Source organism: Oncorhynchus keta, chromosome 14, assembly GCF_023373465.1.
Source record: "Oncorhynchus keta strain PuntledgeMale-10-30-2019 chromosome 14, Oket_V2, whole genome shotgun sequence".
NCBI classification, from domain to species: Eukaryota; Metazoa; Chordata; class Actinopteri; order Salmoniformes; family Salmonidae; genus Oncorhynchus; species Oncorhynchus keta.
Window position 1 is genome coordinate 52006021 of NC_068434.1, and position 20801 is coordinate 52026821.

General features: G+C 43.5%; 1 protein-coding gene across 2 annotated transcripts in view; it reads left to right on the forward strand.

Annotated features, from left to right (window-relative positions):
* LOC118393600 (zinc finger MIZ domain-containing protein 2-like) overlaps positions 1-20801 on the forward strand; it is a 72027-nt gene that overhangs the window by 709 nt on the left and 50517 nt on the right. Inside the window, exon 1 of one of the 2 annotated variants that reach the window (XM_052462638.1) lies at positions 1580-1601. The exons of the other annotated variant lie outside the window; for it this stretch is intronic. The gene's annotated coding sequence lies outside the window, so the exon portion shown is untranslated. Of the gene's footprint in view, positions 1-1579; positions 1602-20801 lie in introns of those variants that run through there. 2 annotated transcript variants of the gene reach the window in all.

Genomic DNA, 20801 nt, shown 5'->3' on the forward strand with positions numbered 1-20801 from the left:
GCACTGTACTACCACATCATTGACTTTTGCCAACTAACGAGCTACATTTTGGTACAGGATATTTGTTACATCAGAGTTGTTTACTAACTAGCAGGGCACAGAGCTAGCTAGTTAGCTTGTTAGCCACAAATGGCCCAAGCCATTATTCGCATGTTAGTCAATCGTCTCGTCATAGATTTAGGAAAGTAACGTTAACGTAAGTAGGCTACGTAGTTACGATTTTTTTTCTTGGAATTGAACTACTGTCTCGTAAAATATCCAAATTCGTCTCAAGTGTTGGCTAACGTTTGCTGGCTAGCAACCATTTCTTAAACAGTCACACTGACAGTTGCCTTTATTTATACCGCATTCAAAATGTCTTCAATTGATATTTTTTCCAATCATTGTGGTTTAAATATAACGTAACTGTACCACTACAATATGAATACGATAACGACAGTAGTGTTTGTTTACGAACGGGGGGCGACATTGGTCAGCTTTGCTAACGTTAGCGAATTTGTGTTGTCTTCATCGTACGTTCAAATGAGAAGTAGCTAGTGATGTGCAGTTCGCGCACGATTCGTTTTTTGTTGTCATGATTCCGAGTGACTCGGTTAATTTTTGTCGTTCGTTTGACCTGCTGGAGACGTATTCCCGAACATCAACTGTCTATTTGCATGTTTAGAACGGATCAGTGATCGCATGGTGCAACATTGAATGCAATTAATTTATTGAATGGTATGATGGACACCGCTTTGTAGAACCATAACATACACACAGCCTCTGGTCAACGAACTCGAGAACGAATCGTTTGGGTGCTGCAGTTCGCGGACGATAGGCTATTGTGCGAATCACTCACGGCAGTCAAGCGATGCATTCCGCCAAGTGTCGTTCACAATCTAGTCCGGTTGCGGCCACCACAAATGCACCTCGTTTCAACTGTATCAAAAAAATATCTAATTTGTTTGCCTAGCAAACAACAAATGTAGATTGTTTAAACTTAAAGCACACTTACAAGTCTGTCACAGATGACAGCTCCAATAAGCCCCTTATGGTGAAGGACATGTGAACGAGAGGCTTGTAGAATTATGACTCTTGAGTTCAGTGGCATCAGTTCATCTAAACCTAGGGTGTAGAAATACACCCACCAATTGAAGCTCATTTACTGTACTTCCACACACATTTTTAACTCTAAAATGCTATTTGGAGAACTGCAAAAAAATAAAATGTTCCTCCCAATACATTATCACCACTATATTAGGTTTTTGGAATGGTGTGTACAATGTACTACTCAACCTCATCATACATAGGCTACATTGACTAATTTAGCCTACTTGTGGAACAGCGCAACATGAAATAGATGTATATTACACACTATCAAATACCGACATCAATATGAAAGTAACCGGAGCATAAAACAGCTGACTGCGAATTCAAACTATGCCAGATAAACCCTACACATGCATTGAAATAAAAGGCATACGTCAAAGGAATTACTTAGGCCTACAATCGACCAAGGACGCATAAAGACAAACAAACTCGACCAAGGAATTAAGAAAAATCTACACATTAAGGCCGCACCTGTGATTCAGCACCACTAAATGGAAAGTGCCTTGATACAGGTAGGCATAGTGGAGCACTGTGGGGTGTGGCTGAATAGACAGCGTCTCTGTCTAGTAGCCAGCTAGAATTAGGTTATGCAGTTTGTGGGCAGTTAGACATTTTCTGGGCACAGTTGAATAGCCCACAATGCTTATTTGAACATCATAACTGGCACTCAGATTTTTTAAAATTGTAAATTGTCACTCGTATGACAAAGGTTGCAGACTTCCTGCTATAGGCTATATATTTAATTAAATACAATTTTATTGGTCACCTACACCATATTTAGCGGATGTAGCGAATTGATTGTGTTCCTAGCTCTAAAAGTGAAATAGTATCTAACAATACACGCATCTCAAAGTAAAATAATTTAAGAAATATATCATTATTAGGATGATCAATGTCGGAGTGGCATTGACTGGAATACAGTATTTTACTAATTTCATATGTATGCAGTATGTTAACATTATTAAAGTGACCAGTGATTCCATGTCTATGTACATAGGGCTGCAGCCTCTAAGGTGCAGGGTTGAGTAACCGGGTGGTATCCGGCTAGTGATGGTGACTAATTTTAGGACAGGCACCGCATTGATTATATGCAACGCAGGACAAGCTAGTTAACGTAGCAATATCATCAGCCATGTGTAGTTAACTAGTGATTATGTGAAGATTGATTGTTTTGTTTTTTATAAGATAAGTTTAATTCTAGCTAGCAACTTACCGTGGCTCATTGCAGCCACAAGGTCCTTTTGACACTGCACTCGCGTAACAGGTGGTCAGCCTGCCACACAGTTTCCTCATGGATTGCAATGTAATTGGTGTCCAAAACGGCCGATTACCTATTATGAAAACTTGAAATCGAACCAAATATTAATCAGTCGACCTCTAGCTGTAATATGGCAAATCATTCTGGATTGGCTTCCCCGGTGATTTTATCCATGTACCACTGCTGTGTTCAGTACAAAAACGCTTTGGCATGTTGCAGATAGAAATGCCAGGAATATAACTGACACGATTCCTTAGAATCAGGGGCATGTTTATTATACATAATACATTTCTGTCTGAACGTTGGCAAACGTTGTCTCTCCTCCTGCTGGACTAGGCCCTGGTAATCGCTTGTTCCTACCTATGTGAATCTAGCCACAATAATGATTATCCACTATCCTCAATGGTTTTACTCAAGTACATGTGTCTTTCAAATTTTATGTGTGCTTGTTTTTAAAATGGTCCAATTAATAAACTAAACTACTATGTGTATTGAACATTGCGAGCTAGTGTGGCTAATTTCAGTGGTTTCAGAGTCCTGCAGTAAGAGCAGATACGCTAATATTTGTGAAAACTACATGGCTGTGTTCTATGGATGTCACTGAGCAGTCCGATACCCAATTTCATTGGTGCACAATAGAGGTTGACCGATTATGATTTTTCAACACCGATACCGATTTATTGGAGGACCAAAAAAAGCCAATACCGATGAATTGGCTGAAAAAAAAAGTTTTATTTGTAATAATGACAATTACAACAATACCGAATGAACAATTATTTTAATATAATACATCAATAAAATCAATTTAGCCTCAAATAAATAATGAAACCTGTTCAATTTGGTTTAAATAATGCAAAAACAAAGTGTTGGAGAAGAAAGTAAAAGTGCAATATGTGCCATTTAAAAAAGCTAACATTTATGTTCCTTGCTCTGAACATGAGAACATATGGAAGCTGGTGGCTCCTTTTAACACGAGTCTTCAATATTCCCAGGGAAGAAGTGTAAGGTTGTAGTTATTATAGGAATTATAGGACTATTTCTCTCTATACCATTTGTATTTCATTAACCTTTGACTATTGGAAGTTCTTATAGGCACTTATGCCAGTGTAACAGTATTGCTTCCGTCCCTCTCCTCGCTCCTCCCTGGGCTCAAACCAGGAACACAATGACAACAGCCACCCTCGAAGCAGCGTTACCCATCGCTCTACAAAAGCCGCGGCCCTTGCTGAGCAAGGGGAACAACCACTCCAAGTCTCAGAGCGAGTGACGTTAGAAATGCTATTAGTGCGCACCCCGCTAACTAGCTAGCCATTTCACATCGGTTACACGAGCCTAATCTCAGGAGTTGATAGGCTTGAAGTCATAAACAGCTGCTGGCAATCCGCATCTGGTTAATCCGTCTGGCCCCACGGCCTTGTGAATGTTAACCTGTTTGATGGTCATACTCACATCAGCTACAGAATGCAAGTTCACACAGTCACCCGGAACAGCTGTTGCTCTCAAGCCCTGACACATCTGACGAGCGTCAGAGCCAGCGTAGTAAGATTCAATCTTAATCCTGTATTGACTTTTGACTGTTTGATGGCTCGTCAGATGTCGTAGCTGATTTCAATGAGCGTGGCTCCCGCTACCTTGAAAGCTGTCGCTCTAGCCTTTAGCTCAGTGTGGATGGTGCCTGTAATTTATGGCTTCTGGTTGGGATTGTTCTCGATGCACTTATTAATGAAGCCGGTGACTGATGTGGTGAACTTGTCAATATTGTCGGATGAATCCCAGAACATATTCCAGTCTGTTCTAGCAAAACAGTCCTTTAGCTTAGCATCATCATCAGACCACTTCCGTATTGAGCGGGTCACTGGTACTGCCTGTTTGAGTTTTTGCTTGTAAGGGAGTGCACTTTATTCATAATAAGGGTTACATGGAGAAAATCTGACCTCTCTGAAATGAAAATTGATGGGGCCCCTTCAGGAAAATATATACACCCCCCCCCCTTTGCAGCTCTAACAGCCTCCACTCTTCTGGTAAGGCTTTCCACTAGATGTTGGAACATTGCTGCGTGGACTTGCTTCCATTCAGCCACAAGCATTAGTGGGGTTGGGCTCCGATGTTGGACAATTGGGCCTGGATTATAGTCGGCGTCCCAATTCATCCCAAAGGTGTTCAATGGGGTTGAGGTCAGGGCTCTGTGCAGGCCAGTCAAGTTCTTCCACACCGATCTCGATAAACCATTTCTGTACAGACCTCAATTTGTGCACAGGGGGCATTGTCATGATGAAACAGGAAAGGGCCTTCCCCAAACTGTTGCCACAATGTTGGAAGCACAGAATTGTCGAGAATGTCATTGTATATTGTAGCGTTAAGATTTCCCTCACTAGAACTAAGGGGCCTAGCCTAGGCCGAGTCTGCGTCTCTCACATGGGTAGACCGAGATGTGTTTTTAATACAATAGGTAGGCAGTTTCATAAGGCAGTCACAAAAGCAGTTTCATAAGCAAATGATTCATCACATTTGAAAGTCATTGTAATGTCAATAGTCTACTGACACCCTAGGTCATTAAAGTTCTCCAAATTAGAAAGAAAATGTTTCCAAATAATCTGCAGGACTACAAAAATATTTTCATCCCAGTCTGACCGCCTGCTCCCTCCCGCAAAATGAAAAATGTAGACCGTGCCGCAATTATCTGTCGGGACCTGTGGGAATTGCAGCCCCCAGATCGAGACACTTTTTGTCCTTTGTTCTTCACTCTCCGTCGACGTCCCCCTTCATCTCTATCATATAATTCAATAAGATGAATCAGTTTTGCACAGCTTTCCAAGGTATTTTGAATCACTTTTGTTTGTGTACAGTCATGGCCAAAAGTTTTGAGAATGACACAAATATTAATTTACATTTAAGTCATTTAGCAGACGCTCTTATCCAGAGCGACTTACAAATTGGTGCATTCACCTTATGACATCCAGTGGAACAGCCACTTTACAATAGTGCATCTAAATCTTTTAAGGGGGGGGGTGAGAAGGATTACTTTATCCTATCCTAGGTATTCCTTAAAGAGGTGGGGTTTCAGGTGTCTCCGGAAGGTGGTGATTGACTCCGCTGTCCTGGTGTCGTGAGGGAGTGTGTTCCACCATTGGGGAGCCAGAGCAGCGAACAGTTTTGACTGGGCTGAGCGGGAACTGTACTTCCTCAGTGGTAGGGAGGCGAGCAGGCCTCCACAAAGTTTTTTGCTTCAGTGTCTTTAGATATATTTGTCAATGTTACTATGGAATACTGAAGTATAATTACAAGCATTTCATAAGTGTCAAAGGCTTTTATTTACAATTACATGAAGTTGATGCAAAGAGTCAATATTCGCAGTGTTGACCCTTCTTTTTCAAGACCTCTGCAATCTGCCCTGGCAGGCTGTCAATTAACTTCTGGGCCACATCCTGACTGATGGCAGCCCATTCTTGCATAATCAATGCTTGGAGTTTGTCAGAATTTGTGGGTTTTTGTTTGTCCACCCGCCTCTTGACGATTGACCACAAGTTCTCAATGGGATTAAGGTCTGGGGAGTTTCTTGGCCATGGACCCAAAATATCAATGTTGTGTTCCCCGAGCCACTTAGTTATCACTTTTGCCGTATGGCAAGGTGCTCCATCGTGCTGGAAAAGCCATTGTTCGTCACCAAACTGTTCTTGGATGGTTGGGAAGAGTTGCTCTCGGAGCATGTGTTGGTACCATTCTTTATTCATGACTGTGTTCTTAGGCAAAATTGTGAGTGAGCCCACTCCCTTGGCTAAGAAGCAACCCCACAGATGAATGGTCTCAGGATGATTTACTGTTAGCATGACACAGGACTGATGGTAGCGCTCACCTTGTCTTCTACGGACAAGCTTTTTTCCGGATGCCCCAAACAATCGGAAAGGGGATTCATCAGAGAAAATGACTTAACCCCCATCCTCAGCAGTCCAATCTCTGTACCTTTTGCAGAATATCAGTCTGTCCATGGGGTTTTTCCAGGAGAGAAATGTCTTCTTTGCTGCTCTTCTTGACACCAGGCCACCCTCAAAGTCTTCGCCTCACTGTGCGTGCAGATGCACTCACACCTGCCTGCTGCCATTCCTAACCAAGCTCTGTACTGGTGGTGCCCCGATCCCGCAGCTAAATCAACTTTAGGAGATGATCCTGGCGGTTGCTGAACTTTCTTGGGTGCTCTAAAGCCTTCTTCACAACAATTCAACCGCTCTCCTTGAAGTTCTTGATGATCTGATAATTGGTTGATTTTAGGTGCAATCTCACTAGCATTAGTATCCTTGCCTGTGAAGCCCTTTTTGTGAAAAACAATGATGACGGCACGTGTTTCCTTGCAGGTAACCATAGTTGACAGGGGAAGAATAATGATTCCAAGCACCACCCTCCTTTTGAAGCTTTCAGTCTGTTATTCAAACTCAATCATCATGACAGAGTGATCTCCAGCCTTGTCCTCGTCAACACTCACACCTGTGTTAATGAGAGAATCACTGAAATGTCACCTGGTCCTTTTGGGACAGGGCTGAAATGCAGTGGAAATGTTTTTTGGGGATTCAGTTCATTTGCATGGTAAAGAGGGACTTTGCAATTCACTTGATCACTCTTAACATTCTGGAGTATATATGCAAATTGCCATCATACAAACTGAGCAGCAGACTTGGTGAAATTTTATATTTGTGTCATTCTCAACTTTTGGCCACGACTGTACATCCTCTATGTTCAGAAACATTGGCGGTGGTGAGTGACTGAGGGCTTAACTAAAAATAAAGCTTGTAAGCAGCAGTTGATATGACTGATTGGTTGGGAATCGGGAGGGTTCTCTGCTGTGTGCCTGTGTGTGCAGTGTGTGTATTAAAATGGGTAGGGGGTTTGAGGTTTCCCTAGGAACTACAAGTGTTTTCCAGCTGATGCCTTGTTGACCAAGAATCATGACCAAGCCAAGGAGTAGCTACATTTTATACTATTACTATGGACACACTCGCTCACGTAGATGTCTGATACACCAATGTTGTTATTTGAACTTTGTATCAAGTCCCAGTCCAATTTTTTATTTTTTTATTTCACCTTTTATTTGACCAGGTAGGCTAGTTGAGAACAAGTTCTCATTTGCAACTGCGACCTGGCCAAGATAAAGCATAGCAGTGTGAGCAGACAACACAGAGTTACACATGGAGTAAACAATTAACAAGTCAATAACACAATAGGAAGAAAAAAAAAGTGGAGTCTATATACATTGTATGCAAAAGGCATGAGGTAGGCGAATAATTACAATTTTGCAGATTAACACTGGAGTGATAAATGATCAGATGGTCATGTACAGGTAGAGATATTGGTGTGCAAGAGAGCAGAAAATAAAATAAATAAAAACAGTATGGGGATTAGGTAGGTAAAAATGGGTGGGCTATTTGCTGATAGACTATGTACAGCTGCAGCGATCGGTTTGCTGCTCAGATAGCAGATGTTTTAAGTTGGTGAGGGAGTTAAGTCTCCAAATTCAGCGAATTATTATTATATATATATATATATTTTTTTTGCAATTCGTTCAGTCACAGGTAGCAGAGAACTGGAACGAAAGGTGGCCAAATGGGGTGTTGGCTTTAGGGATGATCAGTGAGATACACCTGCTGGAGCGCGTGCTATGGATGGGTGTTGCCATCGTGAACTGAGATAAGGCGGAGCTTTACCTAGCATGGACTTATAGATGATCTGGAGCCAGTGGGTCTGGCGACGAATATGTAGCGAGGGCCAGCCGACTAGAGCGTACAAGTCGCAGTGGTGGGTGGTATAAGGTGCTTTAGTGACAAAACGGATGGCACAGTGATAAACTGCATCCAGTTTGCTGAGTAGAGTTTTGGAAGCAGTTTTGTAGATGACATCGCCGAAGTCGAGGATGGGTAGGATAGTCAGTTCTACTAGGGTAAGTTTGGTGGCGTGAGTGAAGGAGGCTTTGTTGCGGAATAGAAAGCAGACTCTTGATTTGATTTTCGATTGGAGATGTTTGATATGAGTCTGGAAGGAGAGTTTAGTCTAGCCAGACACCTAGGTACTTATAGATGTCCACATATTCAAGGTTGGAACCATCCAGGGTGGTGATGCTGGTCAGGCGTGCGGGTGCAGGCAGCGAACGGTTGAAAAGCATGCATTTGGTTTTACTAGCGTTTAAGAGCAGTTGGAGGCCACGGAAGGAGTGTTGTATGGCATTGAAGCTCGTTTGGAGGTTAGATAGCACAGTGTCCAAGGACGGGCCGGAAGTATATAGAATGGTGTCGTCTGCGTAGAGGTGGATCAGGGAATCGCCCGCAGCAAGAGCAACATCATTGATGGACCTTCCTGTGGGTGGGAAACATTTGCACTTAAAGGCGTCTGCAAATACCTCCCTCCCTCAGAGCATGTGTGCAGCTACAGGTTGGATGACATAAATTCCAGTTGGCCTGCAATGGAGTGGATGGTCCATCAAGATTGATTAACAGACACTGAAGAGAGCCACCTCTATTGATGGGTCCGTACCTCCCAAGTCATAACACACAAAGGCTGTTAACAGTATTAACTCTGAAGTGATGCATGTTCCCATGTCTCACTAGAGAAGTGTCTTTGTATGTATTCTGAATGAGGGTCCGCTCGCTTTGTTGCCGAGCACCCCCCCCCCCCACACACACACACACACTTTGACAGGGTCCCGTGCAGCAGGCAGCCAGTGTCTGTGTGTGCAGCCGACTCCCAATGAGTTGCTCCTGTCGGTGCCGATCAGCCGGCCGATCAGTCAGCAGTCAAGCTGTTTTTTAAAAACTTTGAAGTAGGAAGGGTCCAGTGACTGTGTGCAAGGGTAGTCACGGTGCAGCAGGGAAGAGAAAGAGAGCAGGGCCGGCACAGCACAACCGCTCTCTGCCCAAGTTTATACAGAGAGGAATATGTGCACTTTGGAATGGATTAAAAGTGAACACACCTGTGATGACTGGGCATACCAGTTCAAATACACCCAACTGTAAACTAATGACCAGAGTTTTTTTTTTTTTTCATTTATATGAAGGTATAATATTTTCTTTGGGGGCAGGCAATGGCAAAGTCTTGCTGCCTTGTCATCCAATTACGTGTTGTTGGCATTCCCATATGGCTTTATGATTCTGATGACTTCCTCGAGTAATGAGTTGTAACTAATGCTTCTGGGGTGAAGGTGGTTGTTGTTGTTAACTTGCCCGTCTCTAAATAAATTCCCATAAGTACTGCATGTTCTGCTCACATCACTCAACCTTTGACCTGGTATTTGGGGGTGCTGGGGGACATTTTGTCTCTCCAGCTAACTAATTTCCTTGTTAAACATCTCATGTGATGTAGAGAGAATTGCATGCTTATCATTGTGACATTATGCCATACACCTATATTTTTACCTCAAACATTTAATTTGTTTAAAAATCATCTTTTAGCCTAAGCTTTATGCATGTGAGTTTGGTTTATCGGTATGTACATTTTTAGTTTTGTTGTCAAAGTAGTGCGCTGGTTGTTTGCTAGATGCCATCCTCTCTACCTCTTCTCTACCTGTGAAGGTGGCCTGTAATGACAGTGTCTTCAAGAGCTCACTACCAGGCAGCCAGCCAGATACAGTACTAGTTAGTGAGAACGAGAGGAGGGGGGTCTTTTTATGTATGCTGCGCCAGTAATTTAGTTGATTCTGTAGTTTGTGTAAAAGCATCTGCACTCCCCTGGTCCCTTAGCTGGGTAGAGTGAGTCAGTCAGCCTTGCAGATGTGCTCAGCATAGTGGATGCGCCCCAAATGGAACCCTATACCCTAAATAATACACTCCTTTTGACCAGAGCCCACTAGAGTGCCATTTGGGTTTGACCCACAGTCGGAGCCAGAGCCAACATTTTCACATTCACTCGCACTCATTTGGAGAGAGGGGGGTAGGCCGGCGGCGAAAACCAATTGCCCCTGTTGATTATGGGAGATTCCAGTGTTATGGACATTATATTTGCACACAAAATCACAACTTTCATGTCTCACAGAATGGACAAACAAAATATAAATACTACTTTTGATGCGTGTGTCTATAGTAGTGTTTACCCCAAAAAGCAGACCTTTTAAAATATTGGCATGTTGGAGAAATAAAGCATGCAAGACGTGTTATGGATGCTACATGAAATTGGATTTTTGAGAGACAACATATTATTAAAAGTCTCAGTTTGTAAGTCTTAGGTCAAAACATTGTTAGCCATTTCAAAGGAAAGTCTTTGCTGAATACAAAAACAATAATTTTGAATTATTATTACTTTAGAGAGGGAAAAAAACTACAGTTATGGATGTTTATACATTTTTTTTAAAAATAGGCAAGTCAGTTAAGAAATAAAATAAACAGCGACTAGTGACTTCTCTTGCACTGAGATGCAGTGCCTTAGACCACTGCGCCACTCGAGAGCCCGAGTCTGAAATAGACATTCAAATCTTAAATGGGCAATCAGCAGTTGCTACATCCATTTTTGGACTTATAAATTAATTAAATGTATCCATTGATTCTTAAAGAATATACAGTGCATTCGGAAAGTATTCAGAACCCTTGAATTTTACCAAATTTTGTTACGTTACTGCCTTATTCTAAAATTGATGAGGATTTTAAAAAAACCAATCTACACACAATACCCCATAATGACGAAGCAAAAACAGGTTTTAAGACATTTTTGCAGCGATTTACAGCATTGAGTCTTCTTGGGTATGACACTACATGCTTGGCACACCCAAATTGGGGAGTTTCTCCCATTCTCTGCAGATCCTCTCAAGCTCTGTCAGGTTGGATAAGTGCACAGCTATTTTCAGGTCTCCAGAGATTTTAGATCGGGTTCAAGTCCGGGCTCTGGCTGGGCCACTCAAGTACATTCAGAGACTCCTGGGTTGTCTTGGCTGTGTGCTTAGGGTCGTTGTCCTGTTGGAAGGTGAACCTTTGCCCCAGTCTGGGGTCTGAGGTCCTGAGCACTCTAGAGTAGGTTTTCATCAAGGATCTCTCTGTACTTGGCTCTGTTCATCTTACCCTCGATCTTGACTAGTCTCCCAGTCCCTGCCGCTGAAAAATATCCCCACAGCATGATGCTGCCACCACAATGCCTTTCTTAAAATCAATACACAGAAGTAAATATACACTGCTCAAAAAAATTAAGGGAACACAATGTAACTCCAAGTCAATCACACTTCTGTGAAATGAAACTGTCCACTTAGGAAGCAACACTGATTGACAATACATTTCACATGCTGTTGTGTAAATGGAATAGACAACAGGTGGAAATTTAGGCATTTAGCAAGACACCCCCAAAAAGGAGTGGTTCTGCAGGTGGGGACCACAGACCACTTCTCAGGTCCTATGCTTCCTGGCTGATGTTTTGGTCACTTTTGAATGCTGACGGTGCTTTCACTCTAGGTATTGATTTTAAGAAAGGCATTGTTTATGGTTAGGTACACATTGGAGCAAGGACAGTCCTTTTTCGCGAACTGCATCGATTATATGCAACGCAGGACACGCTAGATAAACTAGTAATATCATCAACCATGTGTAGTTAACTAGTGATTATGATTGATTCATTGTTTTTTTATAAGATAAGTTTAATGCTAGCTAGCAACTTACCTTGGTTTAATGCATTCGCGTGACAGGCGGGCTTCTCGTGGAGTGCAAAGAGAGGCAGGTGGTTAGAGCAATGGGTTAGTTAACTGTAAGGTTGCAAGATTGATTCCCCGAGCTGACAAGGTAAAAATCTGTCGTTCTGCCCCTGAACAAGGCAGTTAACCCACCGTTCCTAGGCCATCATTGAACGTAAGAATGTGTTCTTAACTGACTTGCCTAGTTAAATAAAGGTGTAAAAAAATTGGCCAAATACCGATTTCCGATTGTTATGAAAACTCGTCCCTAATTAATCGGCCATTCCGATTAATCGGTCGACCTCTAATACAGACACTCATCACCATGCATACACCCACCCACCCCGTATGCTGCTGCCATACGGCTTACTATTATTATTATCATAATACACGAGTTTACAAACATTATGTACACCTGCTCTTTGCATGACAGACTGACAAAGTGAATCCAGGTGAAACAAGTTTTGATCAGTCAGGAAAATAAAAGTGCTGAAAAGATGTAGGCTCACTATTTAAAAAGGTGATGGGAAAACAAGCTATAGGATGAGTGTTGGCGCAGGTACAGCCAACTAGCACTAGCTAGGAGTCAAATGTCAATATAATATCGGCGCAAAATAATATTGAGACAACTTTGATTTCCCCCCCCCCCCATCACTAAAGATACTTTTAATACGCTAGTGTAAGCCTAAGAGCTACTATCTAGCTATGGGTTAGCTAAACATCAACATGCAGCTAACAGCCAACATGTTGTTGTGAGGAGGATGCAGAAATGATTTTGTTTAGCTCGCTAATGTTACCTAGCTGTGTAGCCTATATTATATGAATGACACTGTATGATAACATTATTGTAACTTTTTATTTTCGTATGGGAGGGGTAAATGTTCATTATTGATATGCGATTGTTACTTGATCTAAAGCAGGTATTCCCAAACTGGGGTACGCGCAATGCCGTCGGGGGTGCGGCAATAAAAAAATGTGATTCACATTTTCAAACAGGCTATACATTTGGGTGAGGGTTTTTTCTCATCTGAGTAGCCTCATTTCACTGCCAAAAATAAAATTAAACCTTCTAGTGTTCAGCGAAGTAAAAATACAACGTCAAATACCGGTAGCCTAGTCAAATAATTAGCATCCAATCACATTAACAGTTACTCTCTCGCAGGAATTCCACTAATGGTCCATATGTAGCTGCAGCTCATGTTGGTATCTGTATTGATGGTGCAAAAGCCATGACAGGGAAACATAGTGGAGTGGTAACCCGTGTGCAAGAAGTTGCTCCCAACGCCACTTGGGCACACTGCAGCATTCGCCGAGAAGCTGTTGCTGCCAAGGGAATGCCTGACAGCTTGAAATACATTTCGGAAAATGGCTAACTTTGTTAAAGCAAGGTTCCTGAACGCTCGTGTATTTTCTGCACTATACAATGATGTGGGCAGCGACCATGCAACGCTTTTACAACATGCAGAAGTGCCCTGGTTATCAGGGGCAAAGTATTGACACGTTTTTTAAAAATTGAGAGACTGTCTTAAAGTTTTCTTTACTGACCATTTTCACTTGTCTGACCACCTGCATGATGACGAGTTTCTCACACGACTGGCCTATCTGGATGATGTTTTTTCTTGCCTGAATGATCTGAATCTAGGATTACAGGGACTCTCCGCAACTAAACTCAGCAAAAAAAGAAACGTCCTCTCACTGTCTACTGCGTTTATTTTCAGCAAACTTAACGTGTAAATAATTGTATGAACATGACCAGATTCAACAACTGAGACATAAACTGAACAAGTTCCACAGACATGTAACTAACAGAAATGGAATAATGTGTCCCTGAACAAAGGGGGGGTCAAAATCAAAAGTAACAGTAACCGTCAGTATCTGGTGTGGCCACCAGCTGCATTAAGTACTGCAGTGCATCTCCTCCTCGTGGACTGCACCAGATTTGCCAGTTCTTGCTGTGAGATGTTACCCCACTCTTCCACCAAGGCACCTACATGTTCCCAGACATTTATGGGGGGAATGGCACAAGCCCTCACCCTCGATCCAACAGGTCCCAGACGTGCTCAATGGGATTGAGATCCGGGCTCTTTGCTGGCCATGGCAGAACACATACATTCGTGTCTTGCAGGAAATCTCGCACAGAACAAGCAGTATGGCTGGTGGCATTGTCATGCTGGAGGGTAATGTCAGGATGAGCCTGCAGGAAGGATCCCACACGAGGGAGGAGGATGTCTTCCCTGTAACGCACAGAGTTGAGATTGCCTGCAATGACAACAAGCTCAGTTCGATGATGCTGTGACACATCGCCCCAGATCATGACGGACCCTCCAACTCCAAATTGATTTCACTCCAGAGTACAGGCCTCGGTGTAAAGCTCATTCCTTTGACAATAATCGCGAATCTGACCATCACCCCTGGTGAGACCAAACCTGTGACTTGTCAGTGAAGAGCACTTTTTGCCAGTTCTGTCTGGTCAAGCGACGGGAGGTTTGTGCCCATAGGTGACGTTGTTGCCGGTGATGTCTGGTGAGGACCTGCCTTACAACAGGCCTACAAGCCCTCAGTCCAGCCTCTCTCAGCCTATTGTGGACAGTCTGAGCACTGATGGATGCCTCTTTAGTGTCCTAAGTTTTCATAACTGTGACTTTAATTTACATTTACATTACATTTAAGTCATTTAGCAGACGCTCTTATCCAGAGCGACTTACAAATTGGTGCATTCACCTTATGACATCCAGTGGAACAGCCACTTTACAATAGTGCATCTAAATCTTTTAAGGGGAGGGGGTGAGAAGGATTACTTTATCCTATCCTAGGTATTCCTTAAAGAGGTGGGGTTTCAGGTGTCTCCGGAAGGTGGTGATTGACTCCGCTGTCCTGGCGTCGTGAGGGGTGTGTTCCACCATTGGGGAGCCAGAGCAGCGAACAGTTTTGACTGGGCTGAGCGGGAACTGTACTTCCTCAGTGGTAGGGAGGCGAGCAGGCCAGAGGTGGATGAACGCAGTGCCCTTGTTTGGGTGTAGGGCCTGATCAGAGCCTGGAGGTACTGAGGTGCCGTTCCCCTCACAGCTCCGTAGGCAAGCACCATGGTCTTGTAGCGGATGCGAGCTTCAACTGGAAGCCAGTGGAGAGAGCGGAGGAGCGGGGTGACGTGAGAGAACTTGGGAAGGTTGAACACCAGACGGGCTGCGGCGTTCTGGATGAGTTGTAGGGGTTTAATGGCACAGGCAGGGAGCCCAGCCAACAGCGAGTTGCAGTAATCCAGACGGGAGATGACAAGTGCCTGGATTAGGACCTGCGCCGCTTCCTGTGTGAGGCAGGGTCGTACTCTGCGGATGTTGTAGAGCATGAACCTACAGGAACGGGCCACCGCCTTGATGTTAGTTGAGAACGACAGGGTGTTGTCCAGGATCACGCCAAGGTTCTTAGCGCTCTGGGAGGAGGACACAATGGAGTTGTCAACCGTGATGGCGAGATCATGGAACGGGCAGTCCTTCCCGGGAGGAAGAGCAGCTCCGTCTTGCCGAGGTTCAGCTTGAGGTGGTGATCCGTCATCCACACTGATATGTCTGCCAGACATGCAGAGATGCGATTCGCCACCTGGTCATCAGAAGGGGGAAAGGAGAAGATTAATTGTGTGTCGTCTGCATAGCAATGATAGGAGAGACCATGTGAGGTTATGACAGAGCCAAGTGACTTGGTGTATAGCGAGAATAGGAGAGGGCCTAGAACAGAGCCCTGGGGGACACCAGTGGTGAGAGCGCGTGGTGAGGAGACAGATTCTCGCCACGCCACCTGGTAGGAGCGACCTGTCAGGTAGGACGCAATCCAAGCGTGGGCCGCGCCGGAGATGCCCAACTCGGAGAGGGTGGAGAGGAGGATCTGATGGTTCACAGTATCGAAGCCAGCCGATAGGTCTAGAAGGATGAGAGCAGAGGAGAGAGGGTTAGCTTTAGCAGTGCGGAGCGCCTCCGTGATACAGAGAAGAGCAGTCTCAGTTGAATGACTAGTCTTGAAACCTGACTGATTTGGATCAAGAAGGTCATTCTGAGAGAAATAGCGGGAGAGCTGGCCAAGGACGGCACGTTCAAGAGTTTTGGAGAGAAAAGAAAGAAGGGATACTGGTCTGTAGTTGTTGACATCGGAGGGATCGAGTGTAGATTTTTTCAGAAGGGGTGCAACTCTCGCTCTCTTGAAGACGGAAGGGACGTAGCCAGCGGTCAGGATGAGTTGATGAGCGAGGTGAGGTAAGGGAGAAGGTCTCCGGAAATGGTCTGGAGAAGAGAGGAGGGGATAGGGTCGAGCGGGCAGGTTGTTGGGCGGCCGGCCGTCACAAGACGCGAGATTTCATCTGGAGAGAGAGGGGAGAAAGAGGTCAGAGCACAGGGTAGGGCAGTGTGAGCAGAACCATCGGTGTCGTTTGACTTAGCAAACGAGGATCGGATGTCGTCGACCTTCTTTTCAAAATGGTTGACGAAGTCCTCTGCAGAGAGGGAATTGCCTACCGTCTGTAAGCTGTTAATGTCTTAACCTTTCTAGCAACCCTCGACAACATTCCGCTGAAAAGGCAGCGAGCGAAATTCAAAAATATTTTTTAGAAATATGTAGCTTTCACACATTGTCCAATACAGCAAATGAAAGATAAACATCTTGTTAATCTACCCATCGTGTCCGATAATTTTTTTTTTTTTTAAATGCTTTACAGCTAAAGCACAACATATGATGATGTTAGGTCATAGCCAAAAACAGCCATTTTCCCAGCCAAAGATAGGAGTCACAAAAAGCAGAAATATAGATAAAATGAATCACTATCCTTTGATCTTCATCAGATGACACTCATAGGACATCATGTGACACAATACATGTATGTTTTGCCCGATAATGTGCATATTTCATCCAAAAATCTGTTTACATTGGAGCCTTACGTGCAGTAATGTTTTGATTCCAAAACATCCTGTGATTTTGCAGAAATACTCATAATAAACATTGATACAAGTGTTATTCACATAATGAAAGAGACTTCTCCTTAATGCAACCGCTGTGTCAGATTTCAAAAAAACTTTACGGAAAAAGCATAATCTGAGAACGGCGCTCAGAGCCCAAAACAGCCAGAGGAATATCTGCCATTTTGGAATCAACAAAGTTAGAAACAACACCATAAATATTCACTTACCTTTGATCTTCATCAGAAGTCACTCCCAGTAATCCCAGTTCCACAATAAATTACTGATTTGTTCCATAAAGTCCATCATTTATGTCCAAATAGCCAGTTGTTGTTAGCGTGTTCAACCCAGTAATCCATCTTCATGAGGCGCGAGCATTTCGTCCAGACAAACTCAAAATTCCGCTACAGTCCTTTAGAAACATGTCAAATGATGTATGGAATCAATCGTTAGGATGTTTTTAACATAAAACATCAATGTTCCAAACGGAGAATTACCTTATCTTCAGAAAAGCATTGGAACTAGAGGTAACTCTGTCGGGGGCGCAAGTCACAAAACTGCGGCTCTCTCACTGACTCGGTCTCATGAGCCCCTCCTTTATAGTAGAATCCTCAAACCAGTTTTTAAAGATAGTTGACATCAAGTGGAAGCCCTAGGATGTGCAACCTAATCCATATCTCAATGTGTATTCGGTAGGCCAAGCTTTGAAAAACTACAAACCTCAGAAGTCACACTTCCTGGTTAGATTTCTTAGGTTTTTGCGTGCCATATGAGTTCTGTTATACTCACAGACATAATTCAAACCGTTTTAGAAACTTCAGAGTGTTTTCTATCCAATACTAATAATAATACGCATATATTAGCATCTGGGACAGAGTAGGAGGCAGTTCACTCTGGGCACGCTATTCATCCAAAAGTGAAAATGCTGCCCCTTATCTCTCCAATACAACCCAACATTTCAGAGTTATGTGCATCCTTTCAAGCACACCCTTCTCATTAACCTGTGGTGAGTTCACCTTTTTCGATGAACAAATAAGGCTTTATATGTAAGATGGTTAAATAAAGAGCGAAATTATTGATTATTATTATTTGCGTCCTGGTCTTATAAGTGTTCTTTGTCACTTTCCACGAGCTGGGTTGTGACAACTCCCACTCATTCTTATGTTTAATAAATGTATTGTATAGATTGTGTGTGGCAGGTTTACAATGATGGCAAAAAAACAACATTTGAGAGCGCGCTGACCCTGGTGCTAGAGGGGGTACGTAGCTGGAGGTAGAATGTTTGAAGGGGTACGGGGCTATAAAAGGTTTGTGAATCACTGATCTAAAGGATGTTGTTAGCTAGCAGGAGTTAGCGTGTGTATTGTCAGCTAATTTAATGTGTACGGACAAGAAAATGAAACCATTTAATCGTATTCGCATACTTGTGAATTGTTGCATTACTCAGGAGTGTAATATGGTTTGGTTGCATTAATCTATACAGTAATATTTTTTTAGATGAAAAGTTTCTCGGATTGTTAAATAGTTGGTTCTTAGTGGCTACTGTGAAATTTGGTCAATTTGAGCTTTGGACCAAGAATGTCACGTTGCCAGTCACAATGAAATGAAAGGTAAGGAAGGATGTAATGTGAATTGAAATCTCTTTCGCCACTCCGCTCCTCAGAATCCCCTTCATCTCTTGTCGTGGGAATAGGATTCTAAGCAGTATCCGTGTCACCTATGTCTCTAAACAAATAAGGGTGGCATTGAGGTTAACTTAAATGCAGTTATTTTGACTGTTGCGTCTTGTTGCCTTGATTTGGTTCAGTGACAAACAGTTTGAGCAATTGTAGAGGGAAAAGGGCGGTTAGGCTTATCACATCAAGAGATTCTTTCAGGGTTATTTTAATGCTGCTGCTAAGTTCACCTCAAGTGAATTAATTTTCAAAGTCTGAGACAGTTGGCAACCCTTCAGAGAACACCAAGACAAGATGGATGAATGGAAACTGTTTTGCAGCTGAAATGAGCCTTCTTATTGGACAAGTTTGGGTTTCGTCCCATTTGCTTCTGTCTGTGGTTCCAAATAATTGACTTGACCTTACCTGTTCTTCAGGAGATGGAATACTGTCTGCAGTAAGGGTATCGGGGGAGGGGATCTCAAAATCCTGTTTCTGTGAGGGATCCATTGCGATTGTCCCTTTGGGGACCTTTCACCCCTGCTATTCAAAGAGGCTGAAACAGTTTTGGTTTCAGTCCCTTCTCTAGCTTGTTCCAGTAGAGGCAGCTAGAGGTGGTGCATTTTGGAAACCCAGGTGGTTCTGAGACTGCATTCTGTGTTGCCTCCTAACTGTCATCACCGTGTCTGATATTTCTGGGATTTTTTTTTTCTCTAGCTGCACTCTGAGTTTCCCAGATTAGTCATCAGGGATGCCAAGCAAGTATGTCTGTGTGCGCAACCGGGTCTCCACGAATGAGTGAGCACATTTTGCGTTGGATTTTGGGGAGTGTAAAGTGTGTTTTCTGACACTGTAGTGATGTTAAGGAATGTCTAATCTTGGGCCGGCCCCCTCTGTTCACTCAGCTCCCTCCTTCCCAGCACTCTTCGCAAACCATTCCTCAAAGGGCCCGTGTTGGGGGAGGGGCCCCACACCGACCAGTTCGTTGACTTCAGCCTCTGTCCATTTGGTGTTGGTGAATGGCTTGAGCAGTGGTGGGGATAAGCACTTAATGTCCTGTTTGCTGGAGCTCTTGTGCTGGACAGTGGACACCGCTTGATAGGCACCCATTGATGGGCAAGTGTTGCAACTAGGTGCTTTTGGAAAGGTAGTAACCGCCTCTCAAGCTTGTGTGAAGAGGTAAGCCTTGCTCTCTGTGCTGTTGTCCTAGCTACTCATACTGGAATGGGTCTTCTGATTCCTTTCACTGTAGAGCACATCACGTCGGCGCAAGGCTAAATTAATGGGGCTGCTGCTGGCTGTTCCACCCATGTCTTTGTGTTTCAGGAGACAGCCACACAGGATGGACTGTCTGAGGTTGGCTGGATAATAAGGATGTTGTTGAATATGTTGCCTTGACTTGAGATTGTGGGTTGAATTGACAGATGTCATCTAGCTAACCAGAAGACATTGGACACCAGGCCTGTATTCATGAAGTGCTGATTTAGGGTCAGTTTTTTAAAGATTATTATTATTATTATAATGAATGGATAGGGGACCTGATCATAGATCAGCATTCCAACTATGAGACGCTTGGTACATATGTGCTCAAAGCTATTCCGAGCTTTTCAACAGTTGTGCCTTTGACTGGAGCTGGAGGTTCAGGTGAACTGGCCATTGAAGTGGTGCTGTAGAGAGGATGACACCGCAGGGAGGGCACCTTTTACAATGGAATGAATGCAGGAGGAAGTGATTGAGTTTGTTTTGGAGGTGCAACCACCAGAATAAAGCTCTGTCTTGTCCTCACCCCCCATCCCAAGAATGTTTATTTGGGAACCAATACATTTACATTTACATTTAAGTCATTTAGCAGATGCTCTTATCCAGAGCGACTTACAAATTGGTGCATTCACCTTATGACATCCAGTGGAACAGCCACTTTACAATAGTGCATCTAAATCTTTTAAGGGGGGGGGGGGGTGAGAAGGATTACTTTATCCTATCCTAGGTATTCCTTAAAGAGGTGGGGTTTATATATATAGGTCTTCAGTGGCAGGGCCCATGGTCATAAAGCATCTAAGTACAAGTGCTGATCTAGGGAATGCTTTGCTGATAATCCTGTGAATCCCAGGGTGTTGGAATAAGAAGTGGGCCCAAAGGTTTATATGAGTGCGTGTGTTTACAGTTCTGTGCCGGTCCCTAATACTGGGGGGGGTTGGAGCAGGGCTCTGTGTGACCTGGATCTGTGTGGTGTA